Source organism: Hipposideros armiger, unplaced genomic scaffold (genome assembly GCF_001890085.2).
Source record: "Hipposideros armiger isolate ML-2016 unplaced genomic scaffold, ASM189008v1 scaffold_285, whole genome shotgun sequence".
NCBI classification, from domain to species: domain Eukaryota; kingdom Metazoa; phylum Chordata; class Mammalia; order Chiroptera; family Hipposideridae; genus Hipposideros; species Hipposideros armiger.
In genome coordinates, this window is record NW_017731635.1 from 1743782 (window position 1) to 1764717 (window position 20936).

Below are 20936 nucleotides of genomic sequence, written 5' to 3' on the forward strand. Positions count from 1 at the left end.
GAAACAAGGAAATAGTATTCCATGTGTCACAGGTTGCATCTGTGTGGGTTGATATTTGGGGACAATGAGGGAAGCCCAAAGCTGGTGGCCACTGCTGCTGGGGGTGGGGCGCTGGAATACGGCTGGGGAGCAAAGTGACCCTGACACAGAGATAGTGCTGGACTGGGGGCCCCAAGGCTGGCTGATGGGGGGGCATCAGGGTATGGAGGCAGGAATGCATTCATCGCCCCACTTTCCCGCCCCTCATTTCTCAAGGAAAATGTCAGCATTGTTGTGAGTTCCCAACTAAAAATCATGTCGGAGGATATTAATTGTTTTGCATATGAAGGCCAGAGGCTGATAGCATGTCCTTAGGCTGTAGAATTTTCCATCAATTGCAAAATGTCAGCTAAAAAAAAAATCTCTATTATTATATTGAGTTTATTTGTGCCTGAACTTTAAAAAGTAAGGCCCGCACCTCCAAGCGAAATCTTTGCTCTCCTCTTTGTGGATTAAACTGATTCCCAAACTGAGATAATAGCAGGCTTGCTGGCACCTACGCTTATTATAAAATTCATCTTCTTTTCACATCCAATATAAACAAGGCAGCCACACCCCATGCTCAGCCAGTCTGGCCTTTCTTTCCCCAATTCCAGACCCCATTTTGGGTGAGAAAACATGTAATTACACTGATGGGCTTGGAGCCTGTCATGAAATAAAGTGAATCAGAGCCACAGGGGAAGCTCAAATTGTGCATCCTGACTTGGCACACAGGTCCTTTCTTGTCCTCACTGATTAACTTTGGGGAGACACTGAGTGCTCCCCAGGATGGGCCGGGAGAGTGGGAGCGGGCGGTGCAAACATTCCTGCCCTGAGCCTGGCAAAGTCTGGAGGAAGAGAGCCCAGAACTGCGCCCCCGCGGCCCCGCCCCCACCCCAGAGCCTTTGGAGCCTGGAGCGCCGTGCTGCCCGGTCAGCTGCCCTCCTTTTCACAAACTCCAGGCAGACGGCATCTGGAGGACCCTGTGATATATGCCTTCCAGAGAACAGGATACAGATGCGCGGGGGAGGGTAACCCGAGAACGGTGCACGAAGATGCTTCTGTCCCGGAGTTCAACACATAAATTACCAACCACAATTTCAAATTTGAAGGCAAGTATTGACATGTCTCTCTTTCCCAAACTTTGACCTTTTGTACTCAAGGTTAGTTTGAGAGGAGTGTAGCTGTTACCCCAAGATGACTTCTTCTCATTCCCTTTTGGCCATCTGCTGGGTGCCCAGCAAACAATGAAGATGTCTGTCTCCGTGACTAGGTCATGAGCAGTGAGCGCCCCACCCCCACTGCCCTGGCACCAGCCAGCCACAGATCCCTAAGTGTACACGCCTGGGCTTTCCTGGGAGCAGCAGAAAGAACTTGACAGGGGAAGGGGAGCTGAGATGACACGCACACAGGCAGGCAGACATCCATGACACTCGGAGACAGAGCCTGAGACCAGCCAGGGCACTCAGCACAGACTGTCCCCTCCCCACCCCGTTCTGTCCGGCGGCACTCACTGTCTTGAGGGTACCCTCTCCTTACCCCATGCTTCTACCCTTTCAGCTCCAGGGAGCAAGGAATGAGCCCGAGCTGGGTAGGAACCCCACAAACACGAGGGTCACTGTCCCCGTGTGTATTTCTTCCCATTGCCTTTGTGAAGAGCAAAAAGACAGCTTCAAATAACACGCTGGTTTCCTGCACAGCTTGCTGTGGCTGTTCCAGACTTTAGAAAGCCCTGATTTATCTCTTGAAACTTCATCTGGACACAGCTAAGTGGTATGTATGTGAAAAGGAACATTCTTAAGCTAAATTTTTCAGATGACTGTGTTCACCCTAATTTTTGCAAACAAGGGATTGCACGCAGGGCTTAAACTTTAATTATAAAAACAATGTAAGAGTTTGCCCAGTTTAGGTGGATGGAAAGTGGATCAGGCACCAGTCCTAATGACAAACAGTAAAGGATGTCCCCATCCCTTGATGGCCTGTCCTGAGACACTCCAATCCCACTGGTCCCTGCAGCATTACGCACAAAACAGTGGAGCAGTAACATGACAGAATGCAGAGACATGTGACTCAGTCCTGGGGCCTGATTCCAAAAGATGTGCAACATTACTAATCATCAAGAAAATGCAATTTAAAACCACAATGAGCTATCACTTCATTCCTGTCAGAAGGGCCATAATCAATAAACCAACATGCAACAATTATTGGCGAGGATGTGGAGAAAAGCGAACCCTCGTGTAGTGTTCGTGGGATTGCAAATTGGTGCAGCCACTATGAAAAACAGTATGAAAGTTCCTCAAAAAATTAACAATAGAGCTACCATATGACCCAGCAATTTCATTCCTGGGTATTTATCTGAAGAAATCTACAACACTAATTCAAAAAGGTATATGCACCCCTATGTTCACTGCAGCATTATTTACAATACTTAAGATATGGAAGCAACCTAAGTGTCCATCAATAGATGAATGGATAAAGAAATTGTGGTATATTTGTACAATGGAGTATTACTCAGCCGTAAAAAGGAATGAAATCTCACCATTTGCAACAACATGTATGAACCTAGAGGGTATTATGCTAAGTAAAATAAGTCAAACAGAAAAAGGCAACTATCATATGATCTCACTTATATGTGAAATCTAAAGAACAAAATAAATAAAGAAAACAGAAACAGACTCATAGATAACAGAGAACAAACTGATAGTTGCCAGAGGGGAGGGGCATTGGGGGGAATGAATGAAAAAGGTAAAGGGATTAAGAAATACAAATTGCTAGTTACAAAATAGTCATGGGATGTAATTTACAGCATAGAGAATATCGCCAATAATGTTGTAACAACTATGTATCGTGCCAGGTGGGTACTAGATTGATTGGGGGGGGGGATCACTGCATAGATTATGTAAATATCTAACCACTATGCTGTACTCCTTGAAACTAATATAAAATAATATTGAATTTCAATTGTAACTGGAAAAAAAAATAAAAAAAAAAAATACTGGGGCCTGACTGCCCTTTAGGAGCACAAGGAAGCCTCTTGTAGACCCATCCCCTGCAGCAGTGCACACCTCTGGCAACATTCATCTGCCTTGAATTTTAACCTGCATGAGGAAAATGGGGGAGTCATTTATGCTGAGAAATTAGGCTTCCTTTCTTTCCAGCGAGGCCTCACATGACTGTGGTGGAGGCCCAGAAGCCAGAGGAATGGTCAGTGTGGGTGCCATGCGATAGCCAGGATTATATATCCAGAACCTGTTGGACCTGGGCCCAGTAGGGTGAATGCAGTCATTTGGTATTCAAATGTTACATTCAGACACAGCCACCCATCACTTTCCAGCAGGACCAGTGGTACTTGTTAGGACGGGAAATAAGAGTCATGTGGAGATGTCCTGCCAATGTCCTCTACACCAGGCCATGGCACACAGCGGGACTGGGACTGGACCAGGGGAGAGAGGGTCCAGAGATGCACGTGTTTCCTCAGGTCATCCTGGTACATGCGTGGGAGACAATGCATAGATGCAGGGTGCCTTCTACTTGGCCTTCCCTCAGCTGCTGGGCCACTGTGACTCATGCCCTTGGAGTTCTGGGCCCTTTGAGAGCCTTCTGGATTTCCTGCTGCCCATAGAAGCTGCTCTGGGGACCATTATACAGCTGAGCAGACCCTCCACCCACACACAAGTGCTCTGTGAATATGCCAGGCAATTATCTCCCAGGGAGAAGAAATTCAAAGGCCTCCTCAGCAGGGTTGGCCACACTGCTCAATAGTCAATTCAGCACTGACTCCCTAGTCAAGGCCCAATCCTGTGACCTCAAGAGAAATATGAGAGAGAGACCTTGATGTCAGAGATGTGTGATCAGGTGTAGAGCCAGAACTGAAGTGCAGAGAAGGAATACATGTCAGTCTGCTGAAATGTGCTGGAGGAGTTTGGGGGCAGGGGGGGACCAGTGGGTTTCATAGAGGAGCTGGACACTGAGCTGACCCTTGAAGGATGAAGAGGTCAAAGCTAATGGTGGGGAGAAAAAGGAGGTTCTGGGGCCAGGGGAGCACGATAATGGTCAGGGATGGGGAGACTGGATAGTCAGAGTGTGTCAAGGAGCCCCCAAGCCAAGGCAGAGAATGCAAGTGACAAAAGAAGAGATGGCATGAGGCCGGAGCAATCAGGGAGGCCAGACTCAGGGGGACTTTTGGAAACTCAGTGTAGTTTGATGACTCCTTGAGTGGGCAAGTGGCAGGATGGGAGGGGTGAAGACGAGTCTGGCGCGCACTGTGGGATGCTCTGAGCAAGGCTGACAGAGAGCGGATGCCCTCTGGGCAGCACCAGGCATTCCCTAATGAAGCACCACCACCAAGTCCTGACCCACCAGCTACGTGATGGTCCTGTACATGGAAGTCCAGGCTGTCGGAATGTTGCCAAGGAGCCACAGATACCATCAATTTCTTTATGGGGAATTGTCTGCTGCTAAAGCATTACTGCATCTTTAAACAGGAGCTGGGGCCCCACTCCCAGCCCACCACGCTTCCATTATGGGCCCCCAAAGTGTGGTCCCTGGGCCAGAGGGAAGCAACACCATGAGAGAAGAGGATACGTTTATTTTGGCCCATCCAGCCTCCTCTGTCTGACCTTTTCTCTACCTCAGTGCTGTCCCTTCCAGTCAGATACCCAAGGACCTTATATTCTTTCCTTCTTCCCAGAAGCATAGATTTCAGATTTTCAAGGAATCTATTGGGTTGTCAGAAAAGTCATGACGTATTTTTTCTATGTTTTTCATTGCAAAAATGCATCATGACTTTTCCGACAACCCAATATATGGGGATCAGCTAGTCCAGAGGTCAGAAAAATTTTCCTGTAATGAATCAGATAGTAAATATTTTAGGCTTTTCAGGCCACACAATCTCTGTTGCAACTGCTCAACTCTGCCATTGTAGTGTGAAAGCATCCATGATGACACAGAAACAAACAGCGGGCCTGTGTGCCAATAAAACTTTATTTATAAAAATAGGCAGAGGGCCAAGATTTCCAGTCAAGGTGGTAGAATAGGTAAATGCTGTGCTTGCCTCCTCTCACAACCATATCAAATTACAACTAAACTACAGAACAACCATCATTGAGAACCACCTGAAGTCTAGCTGAACAGAAGTCCTACAACTAATGATAAATAGAAGAAGCCACTTCGAGACTAGTAGGAGGGGTGAAGATGTGGAACAGGCTGGTCCCATACCTATGTGTGACCCTTAAAAATTGGGAGGCATATCTCAGCTGCAGAGGTAGCCCCTGAAGAATGAGGGGCCCCAGCTCCACACCAGGCTCCCCAGTCCAGGGTTCTAGTGCTGGCAAGAGAAGTCCCCACGACTTCTGGCTGGAAAACCAGCAGAGATTGTAATTGGGTGAGATAGAGGGTAGCTGCAGTTGCAGGTGCTCCTCTTAAAAGACCCACACATGGACTCACTCACTGACAGACTCACTCACTCTGAGCTCCAGTGCTAGGGCAGCAGCTTGAAAGACACCAGAGACATATGGGGAAGAACTGAATTATCTGGCTCCAGGGTGAGGGCTGGAGGGGCAGCTTTCTCCCAGACAGAGGAGCTGGTAAAAGCCATTATTTCTTTGTTGAGCTCTCCCCCATACCTAGAGTTCAGACACAGGCATCTGCCATATCTGAGACTCCATCAACCTGGTTAACACTGTCCTCCCTACTCTGATGATTCCCTGAGGCCCCATCCCACCCAAGTTTTGGACACATCCAAGCTGCTTCCAGTGGCTTTTCCATATAAATCACCTGGTTTGGCTCATGCTGTGGACTGTCCAGAATCTCTCAAAGGTTCACAAACCCCAAACAAGCAGCATCTGGCCTTAGTGTACCCTGTACTTCCTGCTAAGCAGCTCCATGCCCGGCGCTAGTGGCAACCAGCCTCAGTTCACAGCTTAGCCTCTCCCAGGCACCTCCAAACCCAGCATGGGTGGTGGCTATCTGTGGATTGCTTTGTGGCTCATTCAAGGTGGCCCTGGGTAGGGTGTAGACTGTGGCTGAAGTTGGCGTGTGGCGGGGCCCCTCCCAGGAGGCCTTGGGCCAGCATGCCCAGTAGCCTGCTTCAGACCCAGCTGGAGCACCAATCAGCTACCTCCATGGATGACACACCCAAAGGGCAGACTGGGCAGAGCACAGAGCTCTGCTAAAGCGAGTTCTGTTCCATAAGGTCAGCCCCTGCACAACAGCTTCTCCACTGTAGTCATGGTCAGTCTTTACAACAAATCAGCCCAAGGGATAATCCCTTCTGTTGACATGCAGACAGCAACCAAGGCTTAACTACAACAGGAGGGCACACACAACTCACACAAGGAACACACCTGCAGCACCCGGCTCAGGTGACCAGGAAGACTCTGCCACTGGGCCCCACAAGACACCTACTACATAAGGCCAGTCTACTAGGACTGGAGACATAGTAGCTTTACCTAATACATAAAAACAAACACAAGGAGGCAGCCAAAATGGGGAGACAAAGAAACATGCCCCAAATAAAAGAACAGAACAAAGCTTTAGAAAAAAAAACTAAACAAAATGGAGAGAAGCAATTTACCAGAAAGAGTTCAAAACACTGGTTTTAAGGATGCTCAATGATCTCAGGGAGAATTCCAACAAAGAGATAGGAAACATAAAAATGGATAGAAAACATAAAAAGAACCAGTCAATGATAAAGGCTACAATAACTGAAATGAAGAATACATTAGCAGGAATCAACAGTAGATTAGATGAAGCAGAGGACTGATTCAGTGATTTAGAAGATAAGGTAGCAGAAAACACCCAGTAAGAACAGCAAAAAGAAAAAAGAATAAAAAAAAATATGAGAGGACTTTAAGGGGCCTCTGGGACATCAAGTATACCAACATTTGCATTATAGGGGTACCAGAAGGAGAAGAGAGAGAGAGCAAGAAACTGAAAACCTATTTGAGAAAATAATGATAGAAAACTTCCCTGGTGAAGGAAATAGACATACAAGCCCAGGAAGCACACAGAGTCCCAAACAAGATGAACCCAAAGAGGCCAACACCAAGACACACCCAAAGCTTAAAATGCCAAAGCTTAATGAGAAAGAAAGACTCTTAAAAACAGCAAGAGAAAAGTAGTTAGTTACCTACAAGGGAGTTCCCATAAGACTGTCAGCTGATTTCTCAACAGAAACTTTGCAGGCCAGAAGGGATTGGCTGAAAGTATTCAAAGTGCTGAAAAGCAAGGACCTATAACCAAGATTACTCTACCCGGCAAAGCTAACATTTAGACTCGAAGGACAGATAAAGAGCTTCCCAGACAAGAAAAATATAAAGGAGTGCATCATCACCAAACCAGTATTACAAGAAATGTTATAGGGACTTCTTACAGAAGAAGAAGGAAAAAATAATAATAAAATGGCAATAAGTACATATCTATCAACAATTACTTTAAATGTAAATGGGTTAAATGCGCCAAGCAAAAGACTAGGGTGGCTAAATGGATAAGAAAACAAGATCGGGCCGGCCGAGTGGCATGATGGTTAAGAACTGGCTTGGGACGCCGGAGGGCCCCAGTTCGGATCCCACATATGAGGGCCAGTGACACTGCCCTCTACAGCTAAGATGCTGAACAACAGCTCAACTGGAGCTGGGCTGCCAGGAGTCACCGGCGACGGTGTAGGCTGCAGCCCCTGTGGCAGTGGGTTCCTATGGGCTACCGTGTGTAGCCAGCAGCCAGCGTGAGCGGCCGTCCAGCAGCTGGCGACTGATGTGCCTCGCCCGGGAAGAGCGCAATTATGGTGCCAACTTGGGCCAGTGAAGCAACGTCCTCCACAACTAGACTGAAGAACAAAAGGACAGCAACTTGTCTGTTCCCCTTCCCCCAATTCCGCAGCACTGTTCCCATCCCCCCAATTCCCCAATAAAAATCTTTAAAAAAAAAGAAAACAAGATCCTTACATATGCTACCTACAAGAGACTCACTTCAGGTAGAAAGGTACACACAGACTGAAAGTAAAAGGATGGAAAAATTTGTTTCATGAAAAAAAAGAAAAAAAAATCTGGGACAGTAATACTTTACCAGACAAAGTAGACTTTAAAACAAAGGCTGTAAGAAGAGACAGTGAAGGACCCAGTAATTCCACTTCTGGGTATTTATCCAAAAAATCCCAAAACACTACTTTGAAGGGACATGTAAATCCATATGTTGCAGCATTACTACAATAGCCACGATATGGAAGCAGCCTGGGTGCATCAGTGGATGAATGGATAAAGAAGAGGTGGCACATATATACAATGGAGTATTACTCAGCCTTAAAAAAAAGAATGAAATCTTGCCATCTGCAACAGTATAAATGAACCTAGAGGGTATTATGCTGAGTGGAGTGAGTCTGACACAGAAAGACAAATACCATATGATCTCATTTATAGGTGGAATCTAAAGAACAAAATAAATGAATGGAAAAAAACAAACAAACCAGAAACAAACTCCTAGATACAGAGAACATTTTGATAATTGCCAGATTGGGGGCGAGGGGGTTGGGAGGGTGGGTGAAAAAGGCAAAAGAATTAAGAAGTACAAATTGGTAGTCACAAAATAGTCTCAGGGATGTACAGTACAGCATAAGAAATACAGTCAATAATATTGTAATAACCATGTATGGTGTCAGATGGGTATTAGATTTATCTGGGTGATCACCTCGTAAGTTTTATAAATGTCTAATCATTATGTTGTACACCTGAAACTAATATAATATTCTATGTCAACTGTGATTGAGAAATAAAAACATTATTTAAAAAAACCAAAAAACAAAAACAGGGCGAGGGCCGGTTCTGGCCCATGGGTCATAGTTTACCAACCTTTCATCTCGTGTTCAACATTCTTATTTTACAGACCATGAAGCTGAGGTCCAGAGACATGAACTTACTCAACTCATGCAATTCAACCCCGGAGCGAGGAGCAGAGCCCAGGATGCCAGCTCCTCAATCTAAGCTCTATGATTACCTATGATTACCACCCCCGGCTCCTTCTTCCTGGCAAAGTGGGGTCCTGAGGAAGACTCAGGGTCTGAAAGTCCAATGGGACCTGTGGGGACGTTTGTGTTTCCACTAAGGGAGAGAAAATAAACACAGATAAGTGACTTTATTCTTATTTTTAAAAGTATGTTCATTCAAATAAACCTTAAATCCTGCTCCGCAACTACCAGCACTTCACACTCATGAGGTTGGCCCGGCCATGACATGTGAGACAAATTTCATTAAACCTGGGATGGTGTAAATATAACTGATCTGTCCTTTGGGCCTTACCATCTCCTACTGAGGAGCATAATCCACGTTGATACTGAAGTCACCACTCTGCACAGACAGGTCCTTCTCTGCATGGTGGGGCCACTAGGCAATCTCTTGAGACATGGGACTCGGATGGGCAAAACCTCAGCTCTGAGGAGCAGTGAGTTTCCCCTAAGTTTCGGTCATGTTCTGTAGTAAGAGTCCCGTATTATTGTCATTGTCAACTACAGGTACTGTGCGCCCCAAATCAGAAGAAAGCAAATACTTTAAAGGGGGAAATTTGGGGGTCCATGATAAACGGGCAATGGCCCAGCACCCTGAAGCTTAACTGTCTTTCCTCTCGGATGTGATAATTTCATATATTCCGACCACCCTGTCAGCATGTCAGACTTAAAATATTACACGTGGAATAATGAAAAATTGCCAACATCTCACCACCATCTTTTGATTAATGGGCAGTTCCTCAGAGGTTGATCAGTTTGTTTGATTTTGTTCCTCGGAGTGACTGATGGCTATTTTAAAAAATACTTAGCTTGAGCGTTACCCTCCATGAGATAATTTTCCTATGCCTTGTGCAGCCCCGTCCAGAATAATTGGACTTTATTGCCTTCCTTCCATGCATGAACTGAAGTTCCCTGGAGAAGCAAAACAGATTCAGACTTTGTTGCTTTAATATTTCCATGTAGATCAGCTGCTGTATTCATAGAGCGGTTCTGACCAGATGGCCAGCCAGCCTTGTAGTGACATTTCCCATTTCCTGTCTATTACTCACTGATGGAAAATAATGTGACATGAATTCCCCATTTTGGGTAATATGTGGTTATATCCTTGTTGTACCTGCACTAAAGATAAATGACTTATCATGCAATAATTTCTTAAGTCCCTAGGGAGAACGCAGGAGAAACAACGGTTCACCGTGTTTGGCAGGAAAAGGGAATTGTATTGTTAAGGCATTCATCAGCACATCTAAATTTAATTTTCTAATTTCTTTTTTTTCTTTTCCTTAGAGGGGGGGGAAAAGCCTTATTTTTGCTGCTTAAAACATTTAAACTCGGGTTTTGGAAAAGGTCCTCAAACACCTTGGTTTTGGTCTCATCACCGGGATATCCCTTTTCTAGACACAAGTCTGATACAGAACTGAGGTGGCAAAAATTAGTGGAAAAAAGTCCAATTTGATGAACCAGACTGACTCAAACATACTAGTTCTTGTTCAAAGTTGTTTTAAAGCTTTTGCTTTTTAAAATATTAGTTATTACTCTTCAATGTTTGTCACAATGTTTTCAATACTATAAGTTCACCCTTGGTTTTCAACTTCTCCTGTGGATCTCACCCTTGAAGGTAATATTTTTAGCTATTACTCCCTTTAATTACTATTAGAGATGAGTAAGTAAAAATTATAACTGTATTACTGAAGTATGCATAAGTAAAACGAACATTTCTTCAACCCTTAACATGTGCCAGGCAGTGTGCCAAGAGCATTCCCCATTTAAGTCATTTAATTGTCACCACTGTCCTTTGGAGCAAGGACTATTATTACCGTCGCTTTCCACTTAAGGCAAGTGAGGCTGGAGAAGATAACCAACCTGCGCAGGTCCCACAGTCCAGGTGGGAGTTAAGCCCATAAATATGATGTCAAGCTTTTAACTTCTGTGCATTGAGAAAGTCAAGGGCTGGGCAACTCTCCTTTCTGGACATTCCAACCTTTCCCTTCTCAAGAAGGCAGCTCGGGGACTTCCCGCTGGTGCTCTGCCCCCTGGGATGCATGCCTCTTCCAAGCCTGGTTCTCCCTGGAGGCAAGAGCTACGCAGCTGGGCTGGGATTCTCTCCCCATCATTCTCCCGCCTGAAAAATTGGGTTCCTTGAGCTGTCCACCCATGTTCTCCCTGTCCTGGAGATGAGTGATTCATCCCGGACCCCAGGTTGGCTGGTAAATCAATCTTGCTCAGTGAAATAATCTCCACGTTGGAGGCAGCAGAAGAAGGTTCTGGAAATGACTTCCTCCTTCTTCCTCTCCCCATCTCTACCCCAGGCAGAATTGGCTGCAGAATGAGCTGCAAACTTGCCACGGCCCTCCGTCCACTTAGCCCAAAAAGAACGCCAGCAGGATGCCCCTGACAGCGTTCAGCAAGAGAACTCAGACGAAGAAGGTCGCCGGCCCGGGAGTTTGCCCCGATGGTAACCCAAGCCATTTATAAACTCATTTGTATTCATCCAGATGGCTGTTTTGGCTAGAAAGAAATGCTTCCTCCTCACTAGAATTACAAATAATTTGATCAGAAAGCTACAGGCATGACATATTAATCATGTTTGAAAGGATGTATCTTTTCATACAAAAGGTTTTCTTAAATCGATAAAAATTTCCCAGTCTCTACTTATATCTAATGGTGGCACAGCTTACAGCTTACTTTATTTCTTCATCTCATTCCCACCTCCTCTGCAGGTGAAAAACTCAGAACCTCACGCCATATATGCCCTCTTTTAATCACAGTCTTCCTTGGTAACTTGTGTGAGGTCACAAGGGATGAACCACTATGGAAATTTTTCCATAATCTGTTCCCTTACCTTTTATTGGTATTTGATCATCTAAAAAATTAGCATCATCTGATATATGAAATATGAAATATGAAATTTTTCCCATAATATTTTTCTTATTCCTTATTTGTATATTCATCTAAAAATTAGGATTACCTGACATATGAAATAAACGCAGTAAATAAAATGTTTAATGCAGAGCAAAATACTGCTGCTTAGTATTTATATTATGTTCATGTTGGAGATGGCATGCCGGCTAGCTCCGGCCCTCTGCCATGGACCCGGCATACCAGATACCCTAGTGGGCAACTCCCAAGGAGGTGGGTTTTGATAGGATGATTCAAAAGGTTAGCATTTCCGTTATTCGTTTATGTTACACTCTGCATTTCAGTTAAAGATTAAGTCTTTGCAGTAGGTTTTAGCTGAAAGGCAGGCTTGGGAGGGATGTGAGTATATTCTTTATTTTTTTTAAAAACAAACCCTCACAGATAGAGTTGGGTTTATTTTTAACAGAAGCACTGTGGGAAGCTGGTTTGCAGATTCCATGTTAGCCACAGGTTGTGCTCTGCAAACAAGGAAGCAGCTGTGAGTCTCCCTAATGTAAAAGTGTGTCGGGGGTCCCTGAAGGGGCGATCCTCCCTGAACAGAGATCCAGCCACAGGCTGGTCTGCAGCAGCTCTGCCTTCTCTCTGCGCTCACTTTACACACTAGTTTCCTCAGACAAGCTCATGTGCCACCCCTCAGGCAGGCCCACCAACCTTCGTTGAGCACTTACTATGTGCTGATAAAAGTGAACTGGCACCTTAAGATGACTAACCATAGACCTGGGAGGTCTATGGCCAGAGCTGGGCTCTCTGTTACTCTCTAGTCCTGACTTTCTGTTAAAACTTTATGGCTCCAACTTTCAGGTGAAGGATTTATATTGGGTTGTCGGAAAAGTTATGACGTATTTTTTTCTGTGTTTTTCATCGCAAAAATGTGTCATGACTTTTCCGACAACCCAATATATTGGGGGCCATTTTGGGAAGAGAACTCTTTTCTTTTTGCACGTGGGTGGCCGGTAGGAGCTCTGGCAGAGGTATGCATTCTCACACTGCCGTGGTGATTCTGTTTCTTTTTCTTTTCCTGAAAAAACTGCTCTTTTGGTGGACTACCTGGAGAATTATTTTGTCCAGTCAACAGTGCCAGGCATTGTGCAGGGGTGCAGAGGAGATCAATAGACATAACTGTGTCGCTGTCTCCACACAGGTGGTCTGGTAGAAGAGACAGCTGCAGAAGTGAGTGAGGGGTTCAGGGCAGGTCACCCCAGCATATGCCACTTTGGCATGTGGATTATTTTGAACTGGAGACAATCAAGGTCCGCTAGATTCAAGATGGGCTTTTTACCTTCCCCCGTACCTGCCTAAAAGAATTTAGGCTGGGGGCCTGAACCAGGAAGAGAGCTATTACCAGAGAGAACTTTTTGCATCAAAAAGACTTATCTACGTGGCACGACAAACATTTGTTTACTGAACATCTGCCTTTCTCATCTTCCTGTGCACTGTCTTCCTCCCTCTGAAGTCCAAGACCCTCACCCCCTTCTCCTTAGCTCTGGATGGCATATAAGCTTCAATTGCCTGGCTGTCAGAGAGGCTCTCATGTCTTTGAGGGGCTCCCGTATGTACAACATTAAATTTTCTTTTCTCCTGTTAATCTGTCTTATGTCAATTTAATTTTTAGGCCAGCCAGAAAACCTAGAAAGGAAGAAAATAAATGTTTTTCACCCCTACACAGTATTTATTAGGTTAGGGTTAGGGTTAGATTAATTGTAGTTATAATTAAGGGAAGGCTGTATGATACTAAAAACATAGTTAAGCAAAATCCAAGTGAACAGTGAGCGATACACGTGCAGGTTACAGAGACAGTGGAGGGAATGATGAATTCTGACAGAGGTAGAGGGGCAGAGACAGTCCCTAGTGTGGGTGATGGCCTATAGGGCTTTGAAGAATGAACAGGTGGGAAGGGGGCACTATGTCAGACAATGAGAAAAGGTTATGTTCTAGACTCACCTGGTGGAGTCAAGGAAGATGGCTTGGAGGAGGGGAGATGGTAGACCACAGAAAATCTTTGAACAGCCCAAATAAAGAAATAAGTGCATAATCTACATTGATGAACATGGAAAGATATCCAAGACAGACTGTTGACTGAAAAAACAAGATGTGAAACAAATTATTGGGTTGTCGGAAAAGTCATGATGTACTTTTTCTATGTTTCTCGTTGCAAAAATGCGTCATGACTTTTCCGACAACCCAATACATTTAAAAACCCCACAAAAAACAATGGTACACACACACACACACACACACACACACACACACACACGGTGCCAAAAAGATGTATACACATTTTAAGGAAGGAAAAAGCTGTATTAAAATTATGCTAATGGTAACCACTTTGAGCACCTCTTGTAATTGCAGAAGTCAAATGTGACTTGTATTCATCTTTTGTTATCGGTATATATTGAGTAGTGCAATTTTAATACAGTTTTCCTGTCTTAAAATGTGTATCCATTTTTTTGGCACCCTGTGTGTGTGAGTGTGTGTGTATCTTATATGTCTGTAAATTCATTTTTTAAACGTCTTTATTATGTATATAACACAAACCAATAATAGTCTCTACCAGGGGCAGGTGGAAATTAGGATTGGGGGTGGAGGCCAGGGTGGACTTTGGTTTTTTTTTTCTGTAGTGTTTATTTCTTTAATTAAGGAGAACAATTTTTGTATTACCTATGTAATTAGCATATATCTTTTTAAATTTAATCAATGATCTATTTACTTTTCATTATAACACATGATGCTTAAGGATATTACATTATTATTTTCGTCTACCTCTCGGTTTGGTATTTCAAAGTCAAATGGGTTCTGGAGAAACAGAATTACTGATCCATAAAACCTAGAGTTCACCACGTCTAATTCTTTCCTTTTCACAAGTGAGGAAATGTGGGTTTCTCATGGTCTTTTTGTTTATAGGCACAGGAAGAAGTACGTAAAATAATTCATGGAAAAGTCATTGTTGCCTTTAAGCTTTCCAGGCAGCTATGAAAACTACATTAAAGTTTTTTGTTTTGTTTTGTTTTTTCCAAAGAAATTCATTTGCTCAACTGCAAAAGCCACATTCTCTACAAAGGGGGACACTCCACTACAACAATGCTTGAGTGTAACACATTAGCAACTGGGTGGGGAGTCAAGCGAGTTAAGTTCTGCCCAAAAGCCACCTCAGGTCCAAGTGACCTGACATAAGCCAACCTCAGGTTCTCATCCTAGCCCCTGGGATTTTCCGAGCCCTTAGGAAACGCTATTACTTCACAACAAAGGGGCGGCAGGGACTTTTATCATGAGGACAGAATTCTAGCCTTAAAAAATGTACTTCAAACTTATTTCAAAAGTGAGATTCTAATCTAAGTCGAGCAGGATCTCGCATTCAAAAGCTACTTTGGTGGAGTTGAAAAAACAAGAGAATGGTAAGGGCTTCTTTGGAGAATATGGTGAGAAAGAGAAATCAGTATTTCGACTAAAGAAAATATTTAAGTTATGGTCAAAAATATATTTGTGTAGAAATAAAACAAGGATTTTTCTCCCTTAAATATTCACAGCTGGCTCCCTGACCATATAAAGTTCCTACGCTACCAAATGACTCAACTTGTAACATCTGTGTTGGTGATTGACATCACGCATTAAGGGCTATCTAGCTCTTTGCGTCACGACACCCCTGTTTGATTAAGGTTTATTTTACTAGCACCAAGAGACTCACACGTTTAACATCTGTGGAGCTGCTCCTGAAATTCTGAGCCATAAAACAAGTACATTCAGCATGGTCTGAGATTCACAGCGTAGCAACCAACTGTACCGAAAACCCATTCGGAGGGGCTGGTGGGTAATCGAGCTTACTTAGCTCAGGCGGGACCGCACATCTGGCCGCACCTTCCCTCAGCAAGTGTGGGAAGAAGGAACTGGGGGCGCCCGAGTCCAGCTGGATGGAGAGGGATGGGGACATTTAGCATGGGGAGGGGTCTGCTCGGTTGCCATGGGGTTGGAAGGAGTACCAGTATTTTGAAATACCAGTGCAGTTCACCTCGTTAGTACTGGGTTGAGGAGACAGGGCACGACCCAGTCAAACCCATGTTTTGTGGCCGTGCTTGCAGAAGCTCACAGCTTACAGTCTGGACTCAGTTTCCGTGTCCAGCACAAGAAGAGTTAATTAAGGTCCACCCATCTCTGGGCTATCACCGAGCCTTTAAAAATGATGATTGTGTAGACGCTGCACCAACATGGGGAAATATTGATGGTCAGACTCAGCCAGAGAGACAAAAAGCAGACAGAAGCGAGGGCAGCAATTGCGGGAATACACTGGTAAGACCTGACCTGCACACGCAGCCCAGGCTCGGAGCCCAACACAGAAAAATTGCAATAGTTCCGTTTACTGGGTGAAGTGTTGCTTAAAAAAAAAAATTCCATTCTATTAATGGAAACGAATAATTTTATGTTATATTAATGGAAGTGATACTAATGGAAATTAATGCTTTTAAAGACAGAACCCTTACTTTTTAGGAATCCTGAGGGAAGTGTGGGGGTGGCGGATGGATACAACAAAAGGTCGACTGCAAAGAGTTATGAAAGAAGCCTAGGACAGCCCCCACGGGAGTCGGAGCAAGACCATGAACTTCAAAGCTCTGACAAGTACAGGATGATAAAAACTTATGGCTTCCGGACAACTCACAGTGCCACGTCTTCCAGCGTGGCTGATACCCAGACGTCCTGCAGGTCACTCTTCCGCAGGAACACACATTGTGCTTTAGGTGTACATGCATCAGAGACAGGCTGGGGTGACCGTATCACCATAGCACTGCCCCACCAAGATGACCCACAGACTCCTTGTACTCCAGCAAAGCTCAGGCCTGACCACGCCTACTCAACCCCCTATACCAGGTGCCAGTAGCCTCTAATGTATCTGCCATCGCCAGCCTATGTGTCCCATTGTCACAAAGCTACCCAGCTCTGGGTTCATTCATGTGATGGCCCATATCCTCATCCCTCTTCCAACACTTATATTTCAATAATTTGACAAAACTTTAGATGAGCTGGCAGCATCTTTCGCAGCCACAGCAAGAAGAAACGCAATCACCTTTCCCCAGTGATGGCAGAATTGAACCATTGCAAGCCAGAAAGGGTAACGGCAAGTCCTGGTCTTATTGGAGGATTACCACAGACATGTGATTTATGAAGGAGGAAAAGGAGAGTGAAATAATAGACTTTGTCTAAAAACAGGGCAGCAGTTAATTCAATTGCAGTACATCTATTCCATGGAAAACCACTTATCTATTTTTTTAAAATGACTTTGTAAAGACTACAGGGTATTGGGAAAAAGCACACGATACAAAATTAAGTGAGAAAAGGTACAAAACTTATACAAATTATGCTTATAAATATGAAGAACGATCTTTAAAGACTGGAAAGGAATGTAAGTGTACACATACATCTAAATATAAACACACGTATAATCACACGTTTTATTGTAGAAGGGAATAAACTGGCGCACGGACAGAGAACAGAGGGTTCGTGGAGCGTCTCTGAGCAAGTGACTTAGTTGACTTTCAGGAGTGGTGGGATCATGGGGGATTCTTTTCTCTATTGCCAAAAATTTCTATGACATCATATATAGTATGTAATTGGCAAGTTATTATCTGGAAGAACATAAACTTTGGTTTTTTACTAGATAATTTCCAAAGTTCGAACAGACATATTAAAACATGCAGATTGCAAGGGGCACACTTTGCAGCTCCCCTCCCCCCTGCAGTCCAGTGACCAGGCTGGAGATGGAGGCAGGATGGCCCGAAGCGGGCCAGACTGAGGTCCTTCCTCCGCACAGAGAGCGGAAACCCACCATCACTCTTAGATCTTCTCTAAACGTTTTCCAGGGGAGGGAGGAAAGCAGCATATCTGTGCTGTCCTGAGCTCCGATTCTGCACTTGAGCAGAGAAATATTTATCAGAAAATCTTGGCGAGCCTGCAGGTTCAGTTGTGATCACCTCTGCACACAGGTTGTTGGACGGCAGCTGTCTGTCTCGGGGAGCTCAGAACTCAGGCTCTCTCAGCTTCATCTCTGGGGCCAGCCTTGCTATCACTCTGTTTACACCTCAGAGTCCGGCTGGGATCCGGCTTTTGCTAGGCCCTGCCTGCTCCCGAGGACCTCCCCAGGGGAGGCCAGCAGAAACAGTGGGGAAGTGAGGTCAGGGGTCAGAGCCAGGCGGTCCAACCCATCCTCAGGGCATTACACTTGTCTTGTCTTTCCTGTATCAGGTTAGATGCAGAAATCCACTTACCTAGACTGGACTCATTTAAAAAAATGATTTCACTGTGCTACATTTTAATGTGTCTTTGGCATGGACCATCAGTACTACAGAAGCAGCTCAATGAAGAATGTCCCTGAATCATTTATGAAGCTAGTAAAGTGCTCCTTATTTTGTTTGATGTCATTTGTCTAAGGGTCCATGGGACAAATTAATTTCATAAATCTAGTGTGAGTAAAGCCCATGTTTCCTGAAGATGACTTTTAAAACATTTTTGTTTTCATTTTTGCTTTTGGCAACCAGAAAGTTCACAGTTAAATCTCATGTTTATTTACACTAACCACACTCATTTATGTTTATGGCACATTTGTCCCCTCCATCCCATCTGCCATCCTCCTACATGTTAAAAAACATTTTCTCTTTTATTCAACAGAATTTCTTTTTCATTGTAAACTGCCATAAATTCTTTTTAGGAGTACACTGTTTGCACATAAGTTTACATAGCCCAGCTTGGGCCAGAGGAGAATGACCCAAGCTAAGCCTGGACAAATGATACCAGCCAGACCTTATAGGTGGACAAGTAGCTGTGTTTATTCTAAGTGGATGGGAGGCCACTACATCATTTTAAGCAGTTACTTAGGTTTTAAAACACCACCCTGGGTGGTTCTGTGGCAAGTTGAGTGCAAGTGGCAAGATTGGAAGCTGTTGCTATAGTTCAAGTGACACCTACATTCCTTGCACTAGGACAGTGGCCATGGAGTGGGAGAGAAGTGGACAGATTCCACGAACACTTTGCAGATAGAATTGACAGTCTTCGCTAGTGGGTTTGGTGTGAGGGTGGAGAAAGGAAACCAAGGGTGGCGTCTAGGTTTCTGGTTTAAGCAAATGGCAGTGCCAGCGAGGGAGAGAAGGACCACGAGAAGTGTGCAGACTGGTGCAGAGAACGTGGAAGTCAAGAGCTCTGACAGTTTTTCTTTTTCTGGAGGATGCTCTCCTCCTTCTGGTTGGTCAGTTAATCAGCCTGAAACTTGCTGAGGGCTCACCGTGTATCAAGTTCTACACATTTACCTCGGCCGTTTCTTTTTTCAAAGGTGATTTGAAAGAACTTGCAAGAAAAGTCACAGGTACAAGAACACTATTGTGTGTGTGTGTGTGTGTGTGTGTGTACCACTTGAGAGTCAGTGGCAGACTTTCTAAGGTGTTTTAATAAACCTCACACCCCCCTCCTCCTGCCTGGAAAATTCTGACTTCACTTGCCTTGGAAGAACAAACCTCACACAACAGAGTGTCCGCACCTTGTTTATGTCACAGTGAAAGTAAACAGATACCTGAGTTCCTTTATTTCTGTCCTCTGATCAGCTGATCTCCCTGTGACAGAAAGCCAGGGAACCCCCTCTTACATCACAACCTACTCACTTGGGGAACCCCTGGTGCTGTAGGCTCCTGGGGCTAGCCTGCACAAGACTCCATTCTAAGTGTCCCTGAGGCTGGGGAGTAAAAAGAAACCCGGCTGCCTGAGTTGGAAGCACCCTGGAGGTGCCTGGGATGGGGTCACACCCCCAGAGGGAACCCCAAACTCACCCCTCGTGGGCGACTTCAGACTGGTTCATGGCCGCTCATGGGTCTGTAGCTGGGACACAGCGCACCCCTTTCCCTCTTGGGAAGCCGTCATCGTGGGCCCCGGAGCAGCCTGGAGAACTGGGACCTCGGTGGCCCGCAGGTGGCCATGCAGAGCACAGCAAAGGAACAGGATGAATAATTGACACTTTGGAGTGGAATTACCACCGTAGGTTCCGGTCCCTCCCACAGCCCACACCTGTCCTGTGGCTGGACTGCCACTGCCCTGGGTAGCACTGCCCCCTCCAGGAAAGGCACCCTGGCCAGCACACGCGAAATGCACAGCCTTCTGGCTGGGAACGCCTTTACATACTCCATTTCAGGCTCAAATGCTTGTGCATAAAACAGGATTAATTAGTACAGCTTGGCAGGAGGGATGTGAAAACCCCAGCAGGCTGTGACCCCCACCCAGCCACCCATCTGCTGGGTCTGGGGGCTGCCCTCTGGGGTGGAGGGAGCCCCCATTTCCAAAACGAGGTGCTCAAAACACAAGCGTCTGCTCCGCCATTCTCTGCCTTTTTTTTCACTCATTTTTCCCCCAACAGAGTGAGCATTTACTAAGTGCCAGGGCTGTGAGCGGGGACGGAAAAGGATACAGCAGTGAACGAGCAAGAGCCTGCTCTTCATGGAGCCTCCATTTGGGGGGGCGGGGGGCGGGGGGGGGAACAGACAGGCAATAAGCAAGCAACACAGTGTGTGGGGATCGTCACCCAGAAAGGGCGGTGAGAGTGATGGGGACGTTATGCAAGAGAGGCCTCTCCCTCTAGCTGTTAAGATTCTTACTATAATTTAATCCCTACGCAACTACGTGCTGAGAGCACCGTGACCAGGGCTTTAGCACTTTGGCTTTACGTAATTGTCACAACAACCTAATGACATGGGGTGCCCACTTCACAAAAGAGGAAACTGAGGCCATGGGTTCCAGGGCCACATAGCTAATGATCAAGTTGGTACTTGAATACCAGCAGTTGGCTTCAGAGCCCCACTCGAAAATGCTGTGCTATAATATCTATAATAAATATATAACATATGAAACTATATAAATGTATATGATAGGTATATCTATTTCCTCCTCCTTTCCAATTGTGTGGTGAAGCCAGGAATAACCTAATACGCATGAAAACACTTCGGTGTTTCTCCTTGTTCTTGCCGAAATTTCTAGTTGATTCCTT

General features: G+C 45.1%; 1 protein-coding gene across 1 annotated transcript in view; it reads right to left on the reverse strand.

Annotated features, from left to right (window-relative positions):
- The window catches only part of CLDN14 (claudin 14), a 65141-nt gene extending 45213 nt beyond the window's left edge, over positions 1-19928 (reverse strand). Inside the window, exon 1 of the mRNA XM_019658623.1 lies at positions 19729-19928. The gene's annotated coding sequence lies outside the window, so the exon portion shown is untranslated. The remainder of the gene's footprint in view (positions 1-19728) is intronic.
- Between the last annotated feature and the right edge of the window lie 1008 nt (positions 19929-20936).